The sequence below is a fragment of the Schistocerca gregaria genome, chromosome 7, assembly GCF_023897955.1.
Source record: "Schistocerca gregaria isolate iqSchGreg1 chromosome 7, iqSchGreg1.2, whole genome shotgun sequence".
Lineage (NCBI taxonomy): Eukaryota > Metazoa > Arthropoda > Insecta > Orthoptera > Acrididae > Schistocerca > Schistocerca gregaria.
The window spans coordinates 234,366,459-234,383,382 of record NC_064926.1 but is presented as its reverse complement, the minus strand read 5'-3'; the positions used below and the strand labels follow the sequence as shown (position 1 = coordinate 234,383,382).

The following is a 16,924-nucleotide window of genomic DNA, read 5'->3' as shown; positions in this document are numbered from 1 at the left end:
ATCGAAAACTTAACTAAAATTGTCAACCAAGATAACAGATAATCACAAAATATTACGAAACAACCAGAAATTACACATAACCACCAACGATACCTCAAGCAAAGATTACAGAAATTACAAAATGATAACCAAAATTGATTGTAACCATACAGTACCATTTGTACATCTATCATGTAAGGTGTTAAATAATTATTGACCTAAAAAAGGAAGATAACCTGAAAATTATATCTGACAACAAGTCATTTCTAGTATAACAATCGTTAAAATATTCCAAGAACAGTCAGGGAGTGTGATTAAATCAAAGACACAGGTACAGTACCATGATAACTTGTGAATGTCATCCCATCTGACATTTGTAACAAATTGTATAAATAATGTTTCAAGCTTACCTATAATGTTAGGAATATTGTATCAGAAGCATGTACCATTTCTTATAGATAACACGAAGATAACTACTTGCTGAAATTCGCCTGTTGTAGCGAATGAAGCGATCTGACTTAGAAGCGTTTCTGGAAACGTAATTCCATAATGCCATTAGAAGACATAAACAAAACCGTAGGCCTGAAGGCTCCATATGGTTGATTCTTGCTTTTAATGGGGAATATCTAGCGTTTTGTATACCTAAAAACAGAATTGCTAAAGTTATTTCAAAGCACCAAATACAAATTATGCATTAGGAAGAAAATTCTTCCAGCTTACATCGCCATTAGGATCGTCACAGCACTCGAACGTGTGCCTAATATGGAGCCATGTGGATCAACATTGAAGATGCAGCAAGAAAGCTCGATCACAAAATGTACCTTAATCAAAATTTGTATCTCACTCACTTAAATATTATTAATGCAAAATACCATTTGTTTTTGATCACATATGCAAATTGTAGACATGTTCATAGATTGTACTATCAAACCAGAGCCTCACTTAAAAAGAAAATTCGGTGCCTTACTGATACAAAATACGCCTCAAGAAATGTGATATGAAACCTATGATCCCTATTCCATTTTATTAGAGAACTGAGCATTCGTATGGTATTGTGTTCACAGAGGAGAAGCATATTTTTCTAGACAAAGGTTTGAAATACAATACTGAAATTAAATTTCACACTAAAGCTAGAAAACATCTTATAGCAACAACAAATGTAGCGACAGACCTAGCAAAAATCACAGAAGAACAAGAAAACAATCACCATTAGAGCAGTCATTCCAATAGAAAGAGAAACAACTGGCAAACACAAAAAAATAAAATAATAGCAATACAGACCATATAAAACTAAAATAAATTAGTCACATGTTGTCAACCAATAATGTTGTATGAACTACAGCAGACAAAGTCATTTGTTTAGTCATTTCAAAACAAGACGACTACTTATAGAAAGTTAACAACCTCCTTACAACAAGTAACAGCACACAAATAAACAGTCCCTAAAAACAGGTATCTGGCACAAACAAAGAAAATTGTTAAAAATGTTACACAATCATAACACATATAGAAAGGGGAGAACGAATACTGATGATCTGTGGAAGCCATCGACAAGCATAAATACATAAAACACAAACTCCAGTCCCTCCAGTGGCAGGTGATATAGATAACCCTATATGTCTAGTTACTAGAAAACTGGACAACCTTCTAGCTAAATGCCATACATACAATATTGAGTGTGACCTGCTAAAAATAACATCTGCAGCAAACCATACAAATGTTGGTTTGGTTCCAGCATGCATGCAGTATGATCACCCCTAATTGAACAGATTTGTCAGGAGGGTCGCTATGGAGCTAGATCAGGTACTTTGGGCTGCCACTTTGTCAGGCATAGGTTTGGCTGTTGTTGATGGTATTGCTGGGACTTCACAAGGTGTGGCGTGCATCTCAGTAGGAAAGGGAAGGGTAAATCGGCTGGGATGATAGCAGAATCTTTAAGGGGTGGGAGCACTAAAATCATGATATTACCTCCTTTTTAGGCTAAGATCAGTATCCATTGATTCACCCTTGACTGAAATTCAGCTCAAAGAGAAGCTCATACAGGCAGATACTATAGATGTTAAAGTGTCACTACATTCTTATAAAAGTACAGTGAAAAATACTGTTATCACAACAGTCTCAAAAACTACATTGGAAAATAATGTTAATATATTGCATCAAAATATCACAGGATTAAAAAGACAGTTAGATGAGCTTGTCTTTTGTTTTCAAGTTTTAGAAAAAACATTGTTCCAAAGGCTCTAAGCATTATGAGACTTAACATCTGAGGCCATCAGTCCCCTAGACTTAGAACTACTTAAACCTAACTAAACTAAGGGCATGACACACATCCATGCCTGAGGCAGGATTTAAAACCTGTGGCCATAACAGCAGTGTGGTTCCGCACTGAAGTGCCTAGAACCATTCTGCCACAGTGGCTGGCCTACAAGTGTTAGAAACTGAAGGTGGAATAGATGGACTGTGCCTGTTTGAAAAACATATTGTCACAGATATGGAAAAGATAAACGTAGGTGGGTATTAGCTTTCAGAGAAATTATGGCGAAATTAGAAGTTGTCATATATGTTAAGATTTATCATAATGTGGAAAATTTAAAACTTAAAGAATTTTGTGTAGAGCAACGTAGGGAAGTTGGTACCTGTGAGCTTTCAATAAATAATGGTACTTTCATAAATGTAGCTGAGTATAGGTTCCCACTGGGAAATTTTTAGCTATTTCTGAAAACTTTGGTTTCTTTGCTGTGCTGTCTGTCAGACAGAGAGAAGCAAATTATTAATTGTGGAGATTTCCATGTAGATTTTCTGAAAGAGTCTGACAGACAGTATGACCTTGAAGTAATACTTGGTTCTTTCACTTTGATACCAATTATTAACTTTCCTACTAGGCAAGTAAAGAAAAGCAGCAAACCAATATACAATTTTTACACAAACCGAGATAAATTTAGTCAAATAACAATTTTTCTTGTTTATAATGGTGTTTCTGATCATATTGCATGGCTGGTTACAGTATATGACATAGCTTCATAGAGCTAATCAGAACACTCTTCCAATACAGTCCATTCAATTAATGATTAACAATTACAAATTTTAGGGAAAACTTGTAACAGACTGAGATGAGATGTACAGGGGACTTGATGCTACTTTGAAATGGAACCTATTTCATGATACCTTTGTGAGTATATTTGAAAACAGTGAAACATAATTGTAAGAAACTATCTAAGAACTCTTGGCAGATGTACAAAAAAATCTTGTGAACAAAAAAGGAAACGTCTTATAGCTAGAAGGAGTAATGATCCATAAACAGTCAAACATTATGAAAGTTACTGCACTGTATTAAGAAAATTTATTCAGTAGTTCAGAAGTAAGTGCATTATATCTGAGTGTAGCACCTCTCATAATAAAATTTAAAAATTTTGTGAAATTGTAAAAAGTGGTGTGGGCAACTGAAGACACTGGACAGGAAGACTGTATATCTGTCGAACTAAATCAAAAGTTTGTTAACAAAATGTTAGCAGTAGGAAATATTTTTAAGTTTTGTAAGGAAAATAGGATCCAGCTGTTCATTAGAAAATGAAAGATTGTATATGGAAGAGGCTATATCTATCTACTTTGATAAAACTGGAATTCAACACTAATCTGGAAAACATAAATTCACTCAAAAGTAACAACTGGCTTGGAGTTGATGTCTTTTCCAACACTAAAAGCTTGTTCCCAACAGGTAAGTAGGTTTCTCAGCCACATTGTAGTTGCTCACTGAACATGACATTTTTCCAGGTAGACTGAAATATTCCACCCATTACAGAAAAAGCCTGAAATATGCTGTTATTAATCCTTTGCATAAAAAATGGGATATGACTGATGCTAGTAACTACCACCCAATCTCACTTCTGACAGCATTAACATTATTCAAGAATTACTTCACGCATTTGTAAAAATGAAGTCCTAACAAAATGTCAGCTTAGTTTTCAGAAACGCTTTTCATCAGAAAATGCTGTATGTTCTTTCAATGAGCAAATGCTCTGAATAACTGAACATCACCCATTGGGATTTTTTGTGATCTGTCACAGGCTGTTGACTGCGTGAAACATGAAGTTCTTCAAGATAAGCTTAAGTATTGTGGTATGAGTGGAACAGTGCTCATATAGTTTTGTTCATATTTAACTGGAAGAATGCAAAAGGTTGAAATTAAGAGAACAGATAGTCTGAAAAAAATCAGCAGAGTCCTCTAACTGGGGACGTATGAAGAATGGTAACTCACAGGATTCACTCTTTGGAGACTTAGTATTCTTAACACATATTAATGACTTGCTTCTTTATATTGATGAAGATGCAAAGATGGTTCTTTTTGCTGATGGTACAAGTATAGTAATCACAGGTATCAGAGAAGAATTATCTGAGGAAGTTGTAAATACTGTCTTTCAGAAAATTATTAAGTGGCTCCCAGAAAATACATTCTTACTAAATTTATAAAAAACACATTACATACAGTTCTACACAGTAAATGGCATAACACCATTAATAAAGGTAGACTTTGAGCAGAACTCTATTGCTAAGGAGAATATTTCAAATTTTCAGGTATATGTCTTCAAGAGAAATTGAATTGGGAAAAAAATAATGACGATCTCTTTAAACGTTTAGGTTCAGCTACTTGTGCTATTATAGTACAGCGCAATTAGACCCAAAACTCAATGTCCAAAATAAAAGATTCTCCCAGCTCCAAATCATTCTATACGGTCCATATATTCTTTGGTAAAAAGCTACACCATTTTAATCGTGAGATTCGTGTTGGGGGGGGGGGGGGCGGTAGAGAAGTTTGTAAATCAGTAGCTTTTATCAGTTTTTCTTAAGTATTTAGAAAACTATGTAGTTTAGTGTGAAAAGTGACATGCACACAAATAGTCTACATTAAATTGCGAACAAACGGACTAGCTCATAATCTTGCTCAAGTGAACGTTTCCAGAGTGAAGGTGGGTGTAAAAGTGTAAACTTTTCCTATTTTTTAGATTTTTTGGAATAAATATGACGTTATTATTAACTAAAGTATTTCTTATACAGGATTGTGTTTTGTAAAATCTAAATGATATTTTAGTGACCGGTGGTATGTTAGTGATAAGTGCTTGAAGGAACGAGAAGCTCACCACCTTCTCAAGGGATAATACTTTTTAAGGGATAGAACGCTTCCACAGACCTTGGCCATATAAACCTGTGGTATGGAGAAACCTATCTGAACTTTCTCTGGACGATGCTGCATTAAGAATGAATATATTTCCAGTATAAATGATTTTAAATTAAGAAAAATTACCTGTGTAATAATTACCATTTATAACAGCATCACTTTAATCATAATATTTTTAAAACTGCAGCGATTGGAGGGTTCTCTTTAGAAAGTAGGCATATTTGACTGTATATAGCAACCAAGTTTCATTAAAATTTTTGGAATTCATAAACTGAGTTCAATAGGGATAATGAATAAAAATGTAGACTATTAAATGCAACCTTAAATAAGTGTAAAGTATTCATCAGTACTCAGTCGTCTTCAGCCGTAGCAGCCTACTCATCTAGATCTTCGTGTATGCTGTTCGTGTCCCTGTTATCACATCCTAGGCCTGAGAAATTATTGCGTATGCTTAAGCTGTTTAGACCACTTTTTCTGCACTCACAGTTACGGACCCATCCTCTTTTGCAAGCGCACATTATGGGGGAAAGTAAATCCTGGAGGGGGGGGGAGGGCTGCTGGATGCACTGTTGTAATTGGTCTCAGGTCTTCGCCAATCATCTTCCACCCCCACTCGAGCGGATTCTTCTTCCCATTCAGCCACTGCTGCACCTGGTGATAGGTTGTAAATGAACACTGCCTTGAAGCTGCTTAACACTGGGGGAAGTGCAGCCAACCTTAACAATGAATGTATGGGCTGCTTTGCAATTGACTACAAGTAACACTTGTATCGAAAACAATCTAGATAATCAGTGTTCTTGGCTCCAAACATTGCAAGAAGGAAATACCTTCCAGAGTTAGCCACTGCATTGCAGTCAGCTTTAGAGTCGTTGAAGACTAAAAGTTTCGTAAGAAGAGCGTTGTTGGCTTGCAATTTTCTATACACTGTATTTTTCCTGTTCTTGTAGATAGCTGATACAGTGTTACATCCTGTGGAGGCGTATACAGCTGAGCGTACACCTTCCATATCCCCAGTGCCACCCACGCTGCAAATCAGATACAGTATACACTTTTACCTGCTGATTCCCTCTCTTTGGTACCACAATTTTCAATTTGTTCTGTGAGTGAGTGGACAGTCAACAAGACCAGTAAGTCCGTGTCATCACAAATTACACAAGCTTCAACTCCTTTTTTAGCTTCATGAATCGGTATGAAAACTATTATTAAGTAAGCGTCACCCGATGCTTGATGCCCTGTACAACTGTCTCTTTGCAAGTTCACTGTAAGGAGAGAAATAAGGTCTATTTTAATTATAGCGTTTGGAAGAAATTCACTTTTATTGATATTTACATGGACTGTCTCTTCTGATTTCACTTCAATGTTAGTGGTAGAACGTAATCTGCGTAAGTGTTCTTCATCATTTGTGCTTCCTTGCTCATATCCATCAAAAATAACAGTTGCTGGCCTATAATGTGTAATTATCTATCTGAGTATTGCTTCAAATTTGTCTGAAAGTAGCTGTGCGTTCTGAGACAACAAGATGAAGAAGACCTATATCAATGATGTATGCAGAGCACTTTCTCTGAATCTGGGGTGATAGATGATTCGTTTGAATCTGGAAACAACACAATCACCATTGAAGATTGGCTTCCCTTCCTCATCAAGCCAGATTCGTTGAAGAACGATGGAGAATAATCACGTAATTCAAATTGAAATATTTGTTCCAGTTACTCATCACTCCTTACTGTGCACACCATCCGATGTAAGAGTGTGTTAGGGGTCACACATACAGTGTTGTTGTCAATTGTCACAGATTTGGCTATAGAGGCTAGAGACTTAACAGCTAACTTTCTTTTCAAGTGTATCGCACTGAATGTATTGTTCTCAATCTCTTTCAAGGCTAGTGTTCCAACATCAGATGCTTTATCACGGTTCACGTTTTCATCTGCTAAGGGAGAGAGTTCAGGTGTTTTAGTAAACGGATTGTGTTCCTCAAGCCAAGAAATTTCTTCCATTCCTCACACAGCCGAGAACAAGCTGGCATGGAGTTGACCCAAGTTGCAATAGTTGTCACTATTATTTCTCTGCCTCCAGTCAATCCACCAATGCTACTCAAGGGTCTCATCAAAAGCTGTTCAATGGGAAAGTCACTCCAGAGTCCAGATCAAAAATGTTCTGTATTTCGGATGGTGAAATAACCACAATTAACGAACAAATGGTTTTCCAGACTCACTCAGTTCAGAAGTTCCAGCGAGTCTTGAAGATAAACATGTGCAGATTTAGCGTAGTTTAAGTGACCAGTCGCAAGAAAAATGGGAAGCATTTGGTGGACACAGTGAAGATGAAGGAGAAAGACACCACTCCTCTCAGCTCTAATAAACATCCGATAAAGCTCAATCATTTTCTACGAAGTCAGTCCACAGTTTTTGTGTTCATCCTGTTTCTTTTGAACGTTGAAGTTGGATTTCCAAAATTTCTACAAAGCTCTTCACGGCATCTAACTGCGTAATCTCTCCAGAGGATGCATTACCACACTTCAAAGTTGAATAGACAAAATTAATCTCATCTTTATCTACACTAATGAGAGCTTCACTATTTTTCGAAAATACAGTAATGAGTGCCTCCTTGATGTAGATAGAGGCCACGAATGACTCTGAAATAAGCTATGCCGTTCATCATTTGTTGTACAATTTTCCTAGCATACACAGTACTGTACAACTCCTCGAAGCAACTTCCTGTCATGATGAATGTAATCGGTGACAAAGAGGACATTAACAAGTGAAAACCTTCTAGTCGGATGAAGAGTAGCTTCAATAGGCTATCACCAGGTGCTGCTGCTACTGTTTCACTAGCTTTGGCTAACAAACGCTGTTCTAAAGTTACCATTGTTATGCTTTGTCCATTGCTAGTCCCTTTTGTGGCAGCTTGAAGGAGCCAATCTGATGAATGGAAGAGGGACTACAACGGAAATTTGAAACTCTTTCGTTGCATACACCATTTTCATGCAGCCACTCCAACAAGGTTTACATTCTTCTGTGTCTTCCAGACAGGTACCACTCAACCAAAACAATGTACATGTTCGGTCATATTCATATGACAGTGGTTTTTAATTTTCAGGGAACCCGTTTTTGTAGCATTTATTTTCAAATAGGCAGATGTATTTGGGGCTCCGTAAATTTGAAAATCATAAATGTCACGTTTTTCAATAGTGTGAGCAGCAACATTCTTTTATTCTTTTAAGGTACATTGTCCTCTATCTGAAGAGCGCTTTCAGCTGTTATACTAGCAGTTTCACCCATGACACGAAACGTGTTATGGTCATCCACAGTGTAGGTGTTGCAGTCTGCATTATCGAAAACAAATTGCAGGTATTCTTTCTCAATTGTAGTGCTCTCTTGGGTAGTGACCGATCTCTCATATTTTAAAACTTCCTTGTACTGGTAAGGCACACAAACACTCAAATAGCACAGGGTGTCGATCAAGACCTTTGAACCAACTTTTATGTGCAATGAAATACCAGTTCCAAGTAGGATGAGAGACAGAAATGATTTTGGACGTGCAGCACTTATTATACTCTGACATAGTGAAGATTTTTGTTCTTTCAGTAATTTGTTTCGTCCTTTGAATTTTCTCGGGTGTTTGTCTTTTAGAAGTAGGCTGTATGATTTCAGCCCAGGCACCAGATCAGGTCCTGCTTTACAAATTTCTTCAAATTGTTGGTAACTGAAATACCGATAGTGAAAAAGTTTTTGAATTTGATCTCACTTCGATTAATATCTGCTCCAGTTTTGATCACTCTCAGTTCCTCCTGAGCTTCGTAATCAGAGTTCCGATTTGTACACTAATTGTCTGATGAAATATTAGCAGCTGCTCCAGAAAAACAAATCATACTTTTTTCTCTGGTGAAACTGCAAAATTCAAGCTATTACCATAGCGCTGGATAAGTTTTCTTTTCAAAGGTATGTCTGTATATGATTCGAATTCTGGAGTCTGTTGAAGGAACATATTTCGTGATTCTTCAAAAGCATACTGACATTCATCATTTTCCTCCAAATGATCACACAGCTTTTCAAAAGCGTCTTCTCTTTGGCATCAGCACTTAACCTACATTGGGTTGTTGCTGCTCCTTTTCTGGGCGGTTATGACCCTGGCTTTTGAAATGTCTGATAACAATGCCATTTGGATCTCCAATCAGAACTGATGAGGCCTATGACCTGAGAGAGCCTCACACTTACCTACCTTTTCTCCTCACTTGTCGTGTCTGTTATTTGCTTCCCTTCGGATGCTTTCATTTAGTTCAAGTTTCTGTACTAAACTCCACTTTTCCTGAGTTAGGTACCTGCATTTATATACACCTACAAGCTTGAGACCACAATGAAAGCATAAGGTTTTAATATCAAACGATTCACGGGGAATCTTTGCTGGAGGCTCCTTTCCTTGCTGAGGTGGCTTTGAAGGTAATATATGAGTCTGTCGACACTTAATATGTACTTGAAGCGCATCGTTTTGCAGGAACATGTGTTTAACACCATGAAGAAGTAACTGTAAAAAAAAAAATTGTGTAGGGGACACTTATGTAAACTGACACATTGCATGTCGTTATGAAATATCATATTCATGATCTGCAGAACAAGTGTAAATGTAATGTAATATAATAGAAATACCCAATAAAAGCTCAGGATCCTTGGCACAAAATAGCGTAAAATGGGAAATTCGTCCCATCACAAATCTTCTTACTGACATTTCCATCCAAGAAGTAATGACCAAAATTGTAGAGAAGTTACTGTGGAACAGAGAAACGTCCATTAAAGGCAGCAACGAAATTATAATGATATTAAAATTAGTAATAGAGCAGAAACACTTTTGATTTTCCAAAAAAAGAAGCACTGAGAGGAGGAGTTGCCACTTGATGCAGTTTAGCTGGCATAATAAGAGATGTATTCCTAAATGCGCTTGAAGATAATTTCTCAAAAACAAAAAACACTTCGATTAAAAAATCATATGTTATCATAGATATGCGGATGATACAATAATGCCAGTAGATGAAGACAATTCAGACATCCAAATAATACATAGGATACTAACTACGCTGCATCCCAACCTTATATTTACAATAGACCTAGAATATAATAGGGCAATATATTTTCCTCGATCTTACCATAAAGAACGTTAACGACACACAGAAATGTGAAGTTACCTAAAGCATATTATAGCAAATAGTAGTACTGTGGCACATTCATTTAAGAAAGAATTCACTAATACTCTTACTTTCACACTATGATAAACAGAATAACATACCTGTTATCATAACACACCTCTATACAAAAATAAATTAAAATTATACTACAGGTGGCTTAGAACAATGATTGTAATCCACAATATGCACTCAATTATATTGCAAACATACGCAACCAGTAAAAGCTGCTATACGAAAAGAAATAACACATGCAACAGAAACACCAGGCAAACATAATGGCACATAAGTACTAACCCCATGCCTAGGAGATAAATCTAATAACATTAACTCGCTACTAAAAAAAATGTAAATGTAAAATTCGCTTAAGAAACACGACATAATCTTACTTCAAAACTTGAACCGGATTAAACGAAATTACCTATTTATTGGAACCGAGACATGTACAAAATCCAATGCAAGGTTTGCGATAAATTCTGCGTAGGTCAGATGACTGAAACTTCAGTATTAGATACTCCGAACACATTAAGTACACCGACAACAATCCTTCTATTTCCTTCTACTGCTTAAATTCTGAACAACATATCGCACATAATTTAGAAGAAGCCATCCATATTCTAATCGTGACATCCAAAGGCTTAGTAATGGACATTTTGGAAGACATGGAAATTTGTTTCCACACCCACAACTACTCAATAATAATACGTAATGAAGCAATGAACGTAAAATACATAAAACACCCTACACTTAATTGAAATTATCAATCAAGAAAACGTATGAAGCCACAAAATATTACGAAACAAGCAAAGATTACACAAGACCGCCAACGATACCCCTAACAAAGATTACCGAAATTACAGCATGATAAACAAAACTAATTTTATCCAAACAACATCGCTGGTAAGTCTGTCAAATAAATTGTCTCATAATTATTTCCCTACACAAAAGGAAGACACTCTGAAAATTAAATAAGATACCAAATCATATCTAGCCCAAGAAACCGTTATAATTCCAAGGGCACTAACGGAGTGTAATTAAAACAACAAGATAGTGACAGAACTGCGATAATGTATGGATGTCAAAACCAATGATGTACATGAGAAATGTTATAATAATGTTTTATAATTAATATTTACTTATAATATTAGGAATTTTTCACCAAAATCATGTACCATTTATTTACAGAAAACCTGATGCTTTAAACGTGTTATAACAGACATATTGTAACGAATGAAAGTATCTAACTTAGTGGTGTTTTTGAAACCCTAATTAAATAATGTCCTTAAAATACATACGCAAGGCAGATGGTCGAAGACATTATATACTGAACTGTTTATGTTTCTCGCTGATATGAGCTTGACTTGCTGGTGCTAACAGTGGAGTGTGCAAACTCAATATCATACTTACACATGCTCAACATTGAAACGTTATACAAGCCTTGGTAACCATTAAACCTACAAATTCCTAGTTACAGAATTTGAAATTCTGTCTGATCTCGGCACTATGGTAAATACAAACGAAAGCAATTCTCATTGATCATTAATGAGACAAATGACACAAATTTCCTACATCACACATTAAACATTCCGTATAGGGGCAGTTGTTTTACAATGGAACTGCGCGAGAGCACAGTTTACACATACAAAAGCAGTCTGTGTTGTGTTCATTGCAATTACTGTCACCTAACCGAATTGTTGTTGGACGAAAGTGAATATAACTCTAAGTTTGAGTTATGGGTTTCCTCAGTTTCGTATGACATGTAAATGATTTGCAATTTCTTACATGAACCAAAAAGTGAAAATCAAATAAATTAGGTATGGCGAAGATGATTATATTATTGAAGCTAAATGAATGTTATAGATCTCAAAATGATTCTGATAAAGTCAAATGTATAACGGAATACATTTTGGTGTGCACACAATTTTAGCGAATTATTCGTGAGTAATTGGTGCACAATGTGCTATTAACAACTGCAAAGTACTTCAAACCAAATGGAAGATTTCTAGAGTAGTATGATTGGCTTTCCCAATGTGTACAGCTAGCAAATGTAAGTCAGAAACGGGATCGATAATGCAGTGAGTGAAAAACCACCAAAGATGCAACACAAGTTTCAGAACAGACCTCACAAATTGTGAGCTGCGCAGAGAAAAGACAGTGCAAACGCTGAAAGCGACACTTACTAAAGACTCAGCCACGTACGCCTGGAAACAACCGGAAGCCTCTCTCTCCATATGACGTCACTGCCAAGCGTCTCCACACCGTCTCTCCGTCTTCTCTACGTTACTCTTCTCTCCTAAAAACCAACAATTTTGAGGGGAGAGGTAACAACTTTCACCACAGAGACGAGCAAGAATGTCCCAAAGGACATGAAAATGCAGGTGAAGATTGCTAAATCTTCAGTACCATAGCTAACTGTATATTCATTAACTAACCAATGTCGGCACACTACGTTTGTTTTGTTACCAGTCATTGGCTCAGTTATTTGTGTCACAGAACTATCGATATGAATGGCTGACAACATCTGGGATTACGAAACTGTAGAGAGTATTATTGTGGTTTCGCATGTTTAGATCAGCCTACAGGATGTGCAGATTCGTCGCGCCAGCAATACTCTGGGGACTTATGGCAAGTTACGCTCTAATTTCAAAGGGCCATGCTGATGCGTGGACAATGGAACCAGGCCAACTTTTGGCCAAGCGATTCTGCAAACCCACAGCCTGACAGGAGGTTGTCCCGTATTCAAAGCACATCTACTCACCTGCCTCAGAAAATAGAAACTGAAGAATGTTAATGCAGAAGTCACTAATGTATTTCACCCGCCCATAGTTAAGAAACTCCATCTATGAATTTTTTTTACTATCTGAAAGCAATATTTTACTGTAGTATCAACTTACTCAAATGCGTAACATTGACGTACTGCAAATTTTCATAGCTGGAACACTCGTTAAAGGAAATAAATAATAATTAAATAAGGTTACGTAAGTGTTAAATTATGAATAGGATACACTATAAACATTTATAGTTCAATCAACTGTCTGTTTTGAAGGGAATTCGTAAATCAGTTTTGAGCACGATTTATATAATGGCCTCTATTTCACTTATATATGTGCGTTGATAGATTATCTTGGGATAATCTCCTCTCTTAAACACCTAAATACACCGTTGGTCAGTCAAATTGCAACATCATCAAAAATGGAAAATAACAGCATTTTAATCATTGTGTAAAAGGAGTAACAGATTATGATATGTTTACATCACTTGGGAGAACACAATACACTCTGTCCGAATAGGTGGTGATGACCCAATGGCACCGACCGCCCGCAGTGTCACTGCAATTCGTAGGCGTATCTGGATGCGGATATGGAGGGACATGTGGACACGACACTGGGTCCCCGGCCGCCGTCAGTTTTCGTGACCGGGACCGCTAATTCTCGATCTAGTTAGTCCTTATTTGGCCTCACAAGCGCCTAGTGGGGGACTGATGACCTCAAAAGTTATGTCTCATAGTGCTCAGAGCCGTTTGAACCAAGGGCTCATTGTGAACAAAGCTGAGTATGATAGGTTGTGGTACAGATGGTGTGAAGAGATTTGGAAGGCTGACTGCAGAGAAATTCCACAGTTGTTTAAGATATTAATTTTTCTTTTCTTTTTTTTAGATGTTCCTCTGATATTGAAACTACAGAGATGGATGTGATATTTCTCTTCTTCGTTGGTGGAAATTGCCTATACGTTTGTGGACTGTCTATAACCTTTGGGAAAGTTTCGTAAGGACGCTAAGAAGTGGGAATTCTGAGTTGTAGAATGGTAATGAATTGGAGGCATCAAAGATAGAATGCTAACCATATATTTTAGATTGTGTAGCAGCAGCTCCCACTTGCACAGATAGTTAATGGGGATGTATACTGTTGTTTACAAAATAGATGTGTCTTGACTAGGTAAGCAGTCCCAGAGAACAAGGGCAGCAATGGGAACCAAGCATGTCCTTTCTCACTCTTGTTTCTCACTCTTGTTCATTCATAATATTCTCAATGTGTTGTAATATTTTATTCATTAGTAATATCAAAGGTAATAGATGATTAAGGTTTCTCTTTTTGTAGCTCCGGATTGATGTACAGCAAAAAGGGTCGTCCTTGGTAAAATGATCGTAAACAAATTAACGTAACATATAAGTTTCTGTAGTACACATGTTATACATCTCTTGAGGAAAACACTCAGGGACCTGGGACGAGGAGCCATTGTGGAATTTGGTCTTTCGCTGGACTGAATCAGGCCTCTTTGTCAGTGGAGCTCACACATCAGCGCAGTTGAGCACCTGATCTGTATAACTTGGGCCCACTCGCTAATGTCACCCTAGCCAAACCACTGGTGCTACCTGAGATTGCGACACCTAAATGGCCATATCAACTGGACTGGCATCACGATGCTGGAAGTAGTCAACCCATTGACATGTACAAAGGGGGAGTTCAACTTAGAGTGCGCAGAATTGCATGCAGTGCTAGCGTAAGGGCCGATGTTCAGCTTATGCACACGATCTGTCACACGGCGCATGTAACTGAACTCAATAGCTCTCAGCGAGGGAGTGGGGAAAAATAATACTTAGGAATCTTTAATGGGCAAACTCTTATAGCTTTTTAAATAAAGCAAATTTTAATATATTGTTATTATTTAGTTCATTAAATATTATTCTTTGTTTATTTGCTACTATTATTTATTTATTATTATTCTTTATGACTGCTTTTATTTAATTATTGGTTTTTGTTGGTTTAGCTTAGTTACTTATTTCCTTGTACCTTTGCTCTCCTGAAAACCTGGATATATATATATATATATATATATATATATATATATATATATATATATATATATATATATATATATATATATATCGTTTTAATTACCAGAGGAGAGAAGAGATGTATTCCGCAGCGGCGATCTCTCGGAAATTCCTCGTCGTTATCTCCTGCGTCTGAAATCTCCAAAAGCGTTACTCGCTACTCAGTTCGTTCGGCACAACTGTGTGCTATGTTGTTTGATGAGTCTGGATGACAGGTCCAGCAATTTAGCAAGTTAAAATTTGTTCATTCGGATATAATCGTTCGACGAATTATGACGGTGGAAAATGCAGGTTCTCGCTGTCGTTCCAAACTTTACCTGTGAGCGACCTAAGTCTCTTAATATCTGTACTGTGACAATTAGCCAATTTCAGTGTGGAGATATAAACACCTTGAATACTTGATGTTAGTTATTTCATTTACTTTATTTCGTGCAAAAAGATATTTGAATATTTGCTATATACCGTAATGGCGGCTCACAACAATACAGTGTCCTCCTCTCACACATCCGATCTCTCCATTTCCTTCACAAAGAGTCCATAAAAGAAAATCTTAGGTTCGGTAAGACACAGGGATGTGTTCATGGCAAGGAACGTTCGATTCTCGCTGTCAGTATACGCCGTTCACCACAATATTAATTCCTCGCACCCTAATTAGAGTTTTGCATTCACTGCTACACCGTAAAATGTTATTAACGATTCTTTATCCATCATGTCTACACATCTGCAGCCCTCTGCCGTGAGAGGATCTGAATTATAGCATTTAAAATGACAGTGTGTAGCGTAATAATGTTAGTGCCTAAAAAACAACACACTGTAATCGAGATTCGAATTCGAGTAGTTCGTCCACGCATGGAATACCCTCTACCCCGGCATAACAATAACAGAACACAAGCGTCCGTCTGCTGCGACATCTAAAACAGTTCAACGCTTTGAATTCACTGCCATTGATGATCGTCAATACATGGCCCTGTCGCATTTCCTTCTGTTTCCGAAACCTAGAGAACGCTTTCGAGGACTTGACTTTGATAGCAACGGATCGGTGCAATTAGGGATGAGACTGTGGTTCCGTCATCTAATTCAAACATTCTACAGTGACGGTATCAACATTCTTGTCTCTCATTGAGAGAAATATGTCCGTTGCCAGGGACGCTATGTTGAGGAACAAACATGTAGACATGAAGAATAACCATGCAGAAATTCGGTAAAGTATCTATAATTTAAAACACTTTAAGAGTTTCCACATAAAAAATTCGGAGGCATTACTTTACAGCACCACCTCGAACAACTAAAATAAGACAGATTGCACCCATTCGTATCTGCTGTAAATACTACAAGATGCCATGGCGTCTGCGTGTTCATCAACTATGGGCATCCAGAGGGCAAGACCAGTATCACTAGGCACTCACTGTGTTATTTATGAAAGTGAAATGTACTTTCTGACGTTTGTTTTCAGCCTCGCTGGTCTCAAAATAGGAACACGTCCTGTTAAAAACGTCAGCAGGATGTGGCATGCTCGACTTTTCCAAGATGATATCACACTTCAAGATGGTTCTAATGGGCCTTTCGCGTTATCCGTGATACTAACAACCACAGATTAAATCCAGACGCTATGCAGAAGGCAGTGAAAATAAAGCGATGTGCTAGAGGTGTCAATGGAGATATGATAGAAAAAGTGAAGGCGTCCGAAGCTGACACTGAAGACAATGGGCTCGTCCTGAGAGTGCAGTGTCCATCCTCATACGTCGTTCCACCCTGTCAGAGGATA

At 37.2% G+C, this 16,924-nt stretch overlaps 1 long non-coding RNA gene across 1 annotated transcript; it reads right to left on the bottom strand.

The window, feature by feature from the left end:
- Nucleotides 1-5,283: 5,283 nt before the first annotated feature.
- LOC126282176 (uncharacterized) lies at nucleotides 5,284-11,158 on the bottom strand. Its single transcript, XR_007551343.1, has 3 exons — nucleotides 10,747-11,158; nucleotides 9,796-9,914; nucleotides 5,284-9,673 (listed from the first exon to the last, which is right to left on the bottom strand). It is a non-coding gene; the product is annotated as an uncharacterized LOC126282176 (long non-coding RNA).
- Nucleotides 11,159-16,924: the final 5,766 nt, after the last annotated feature.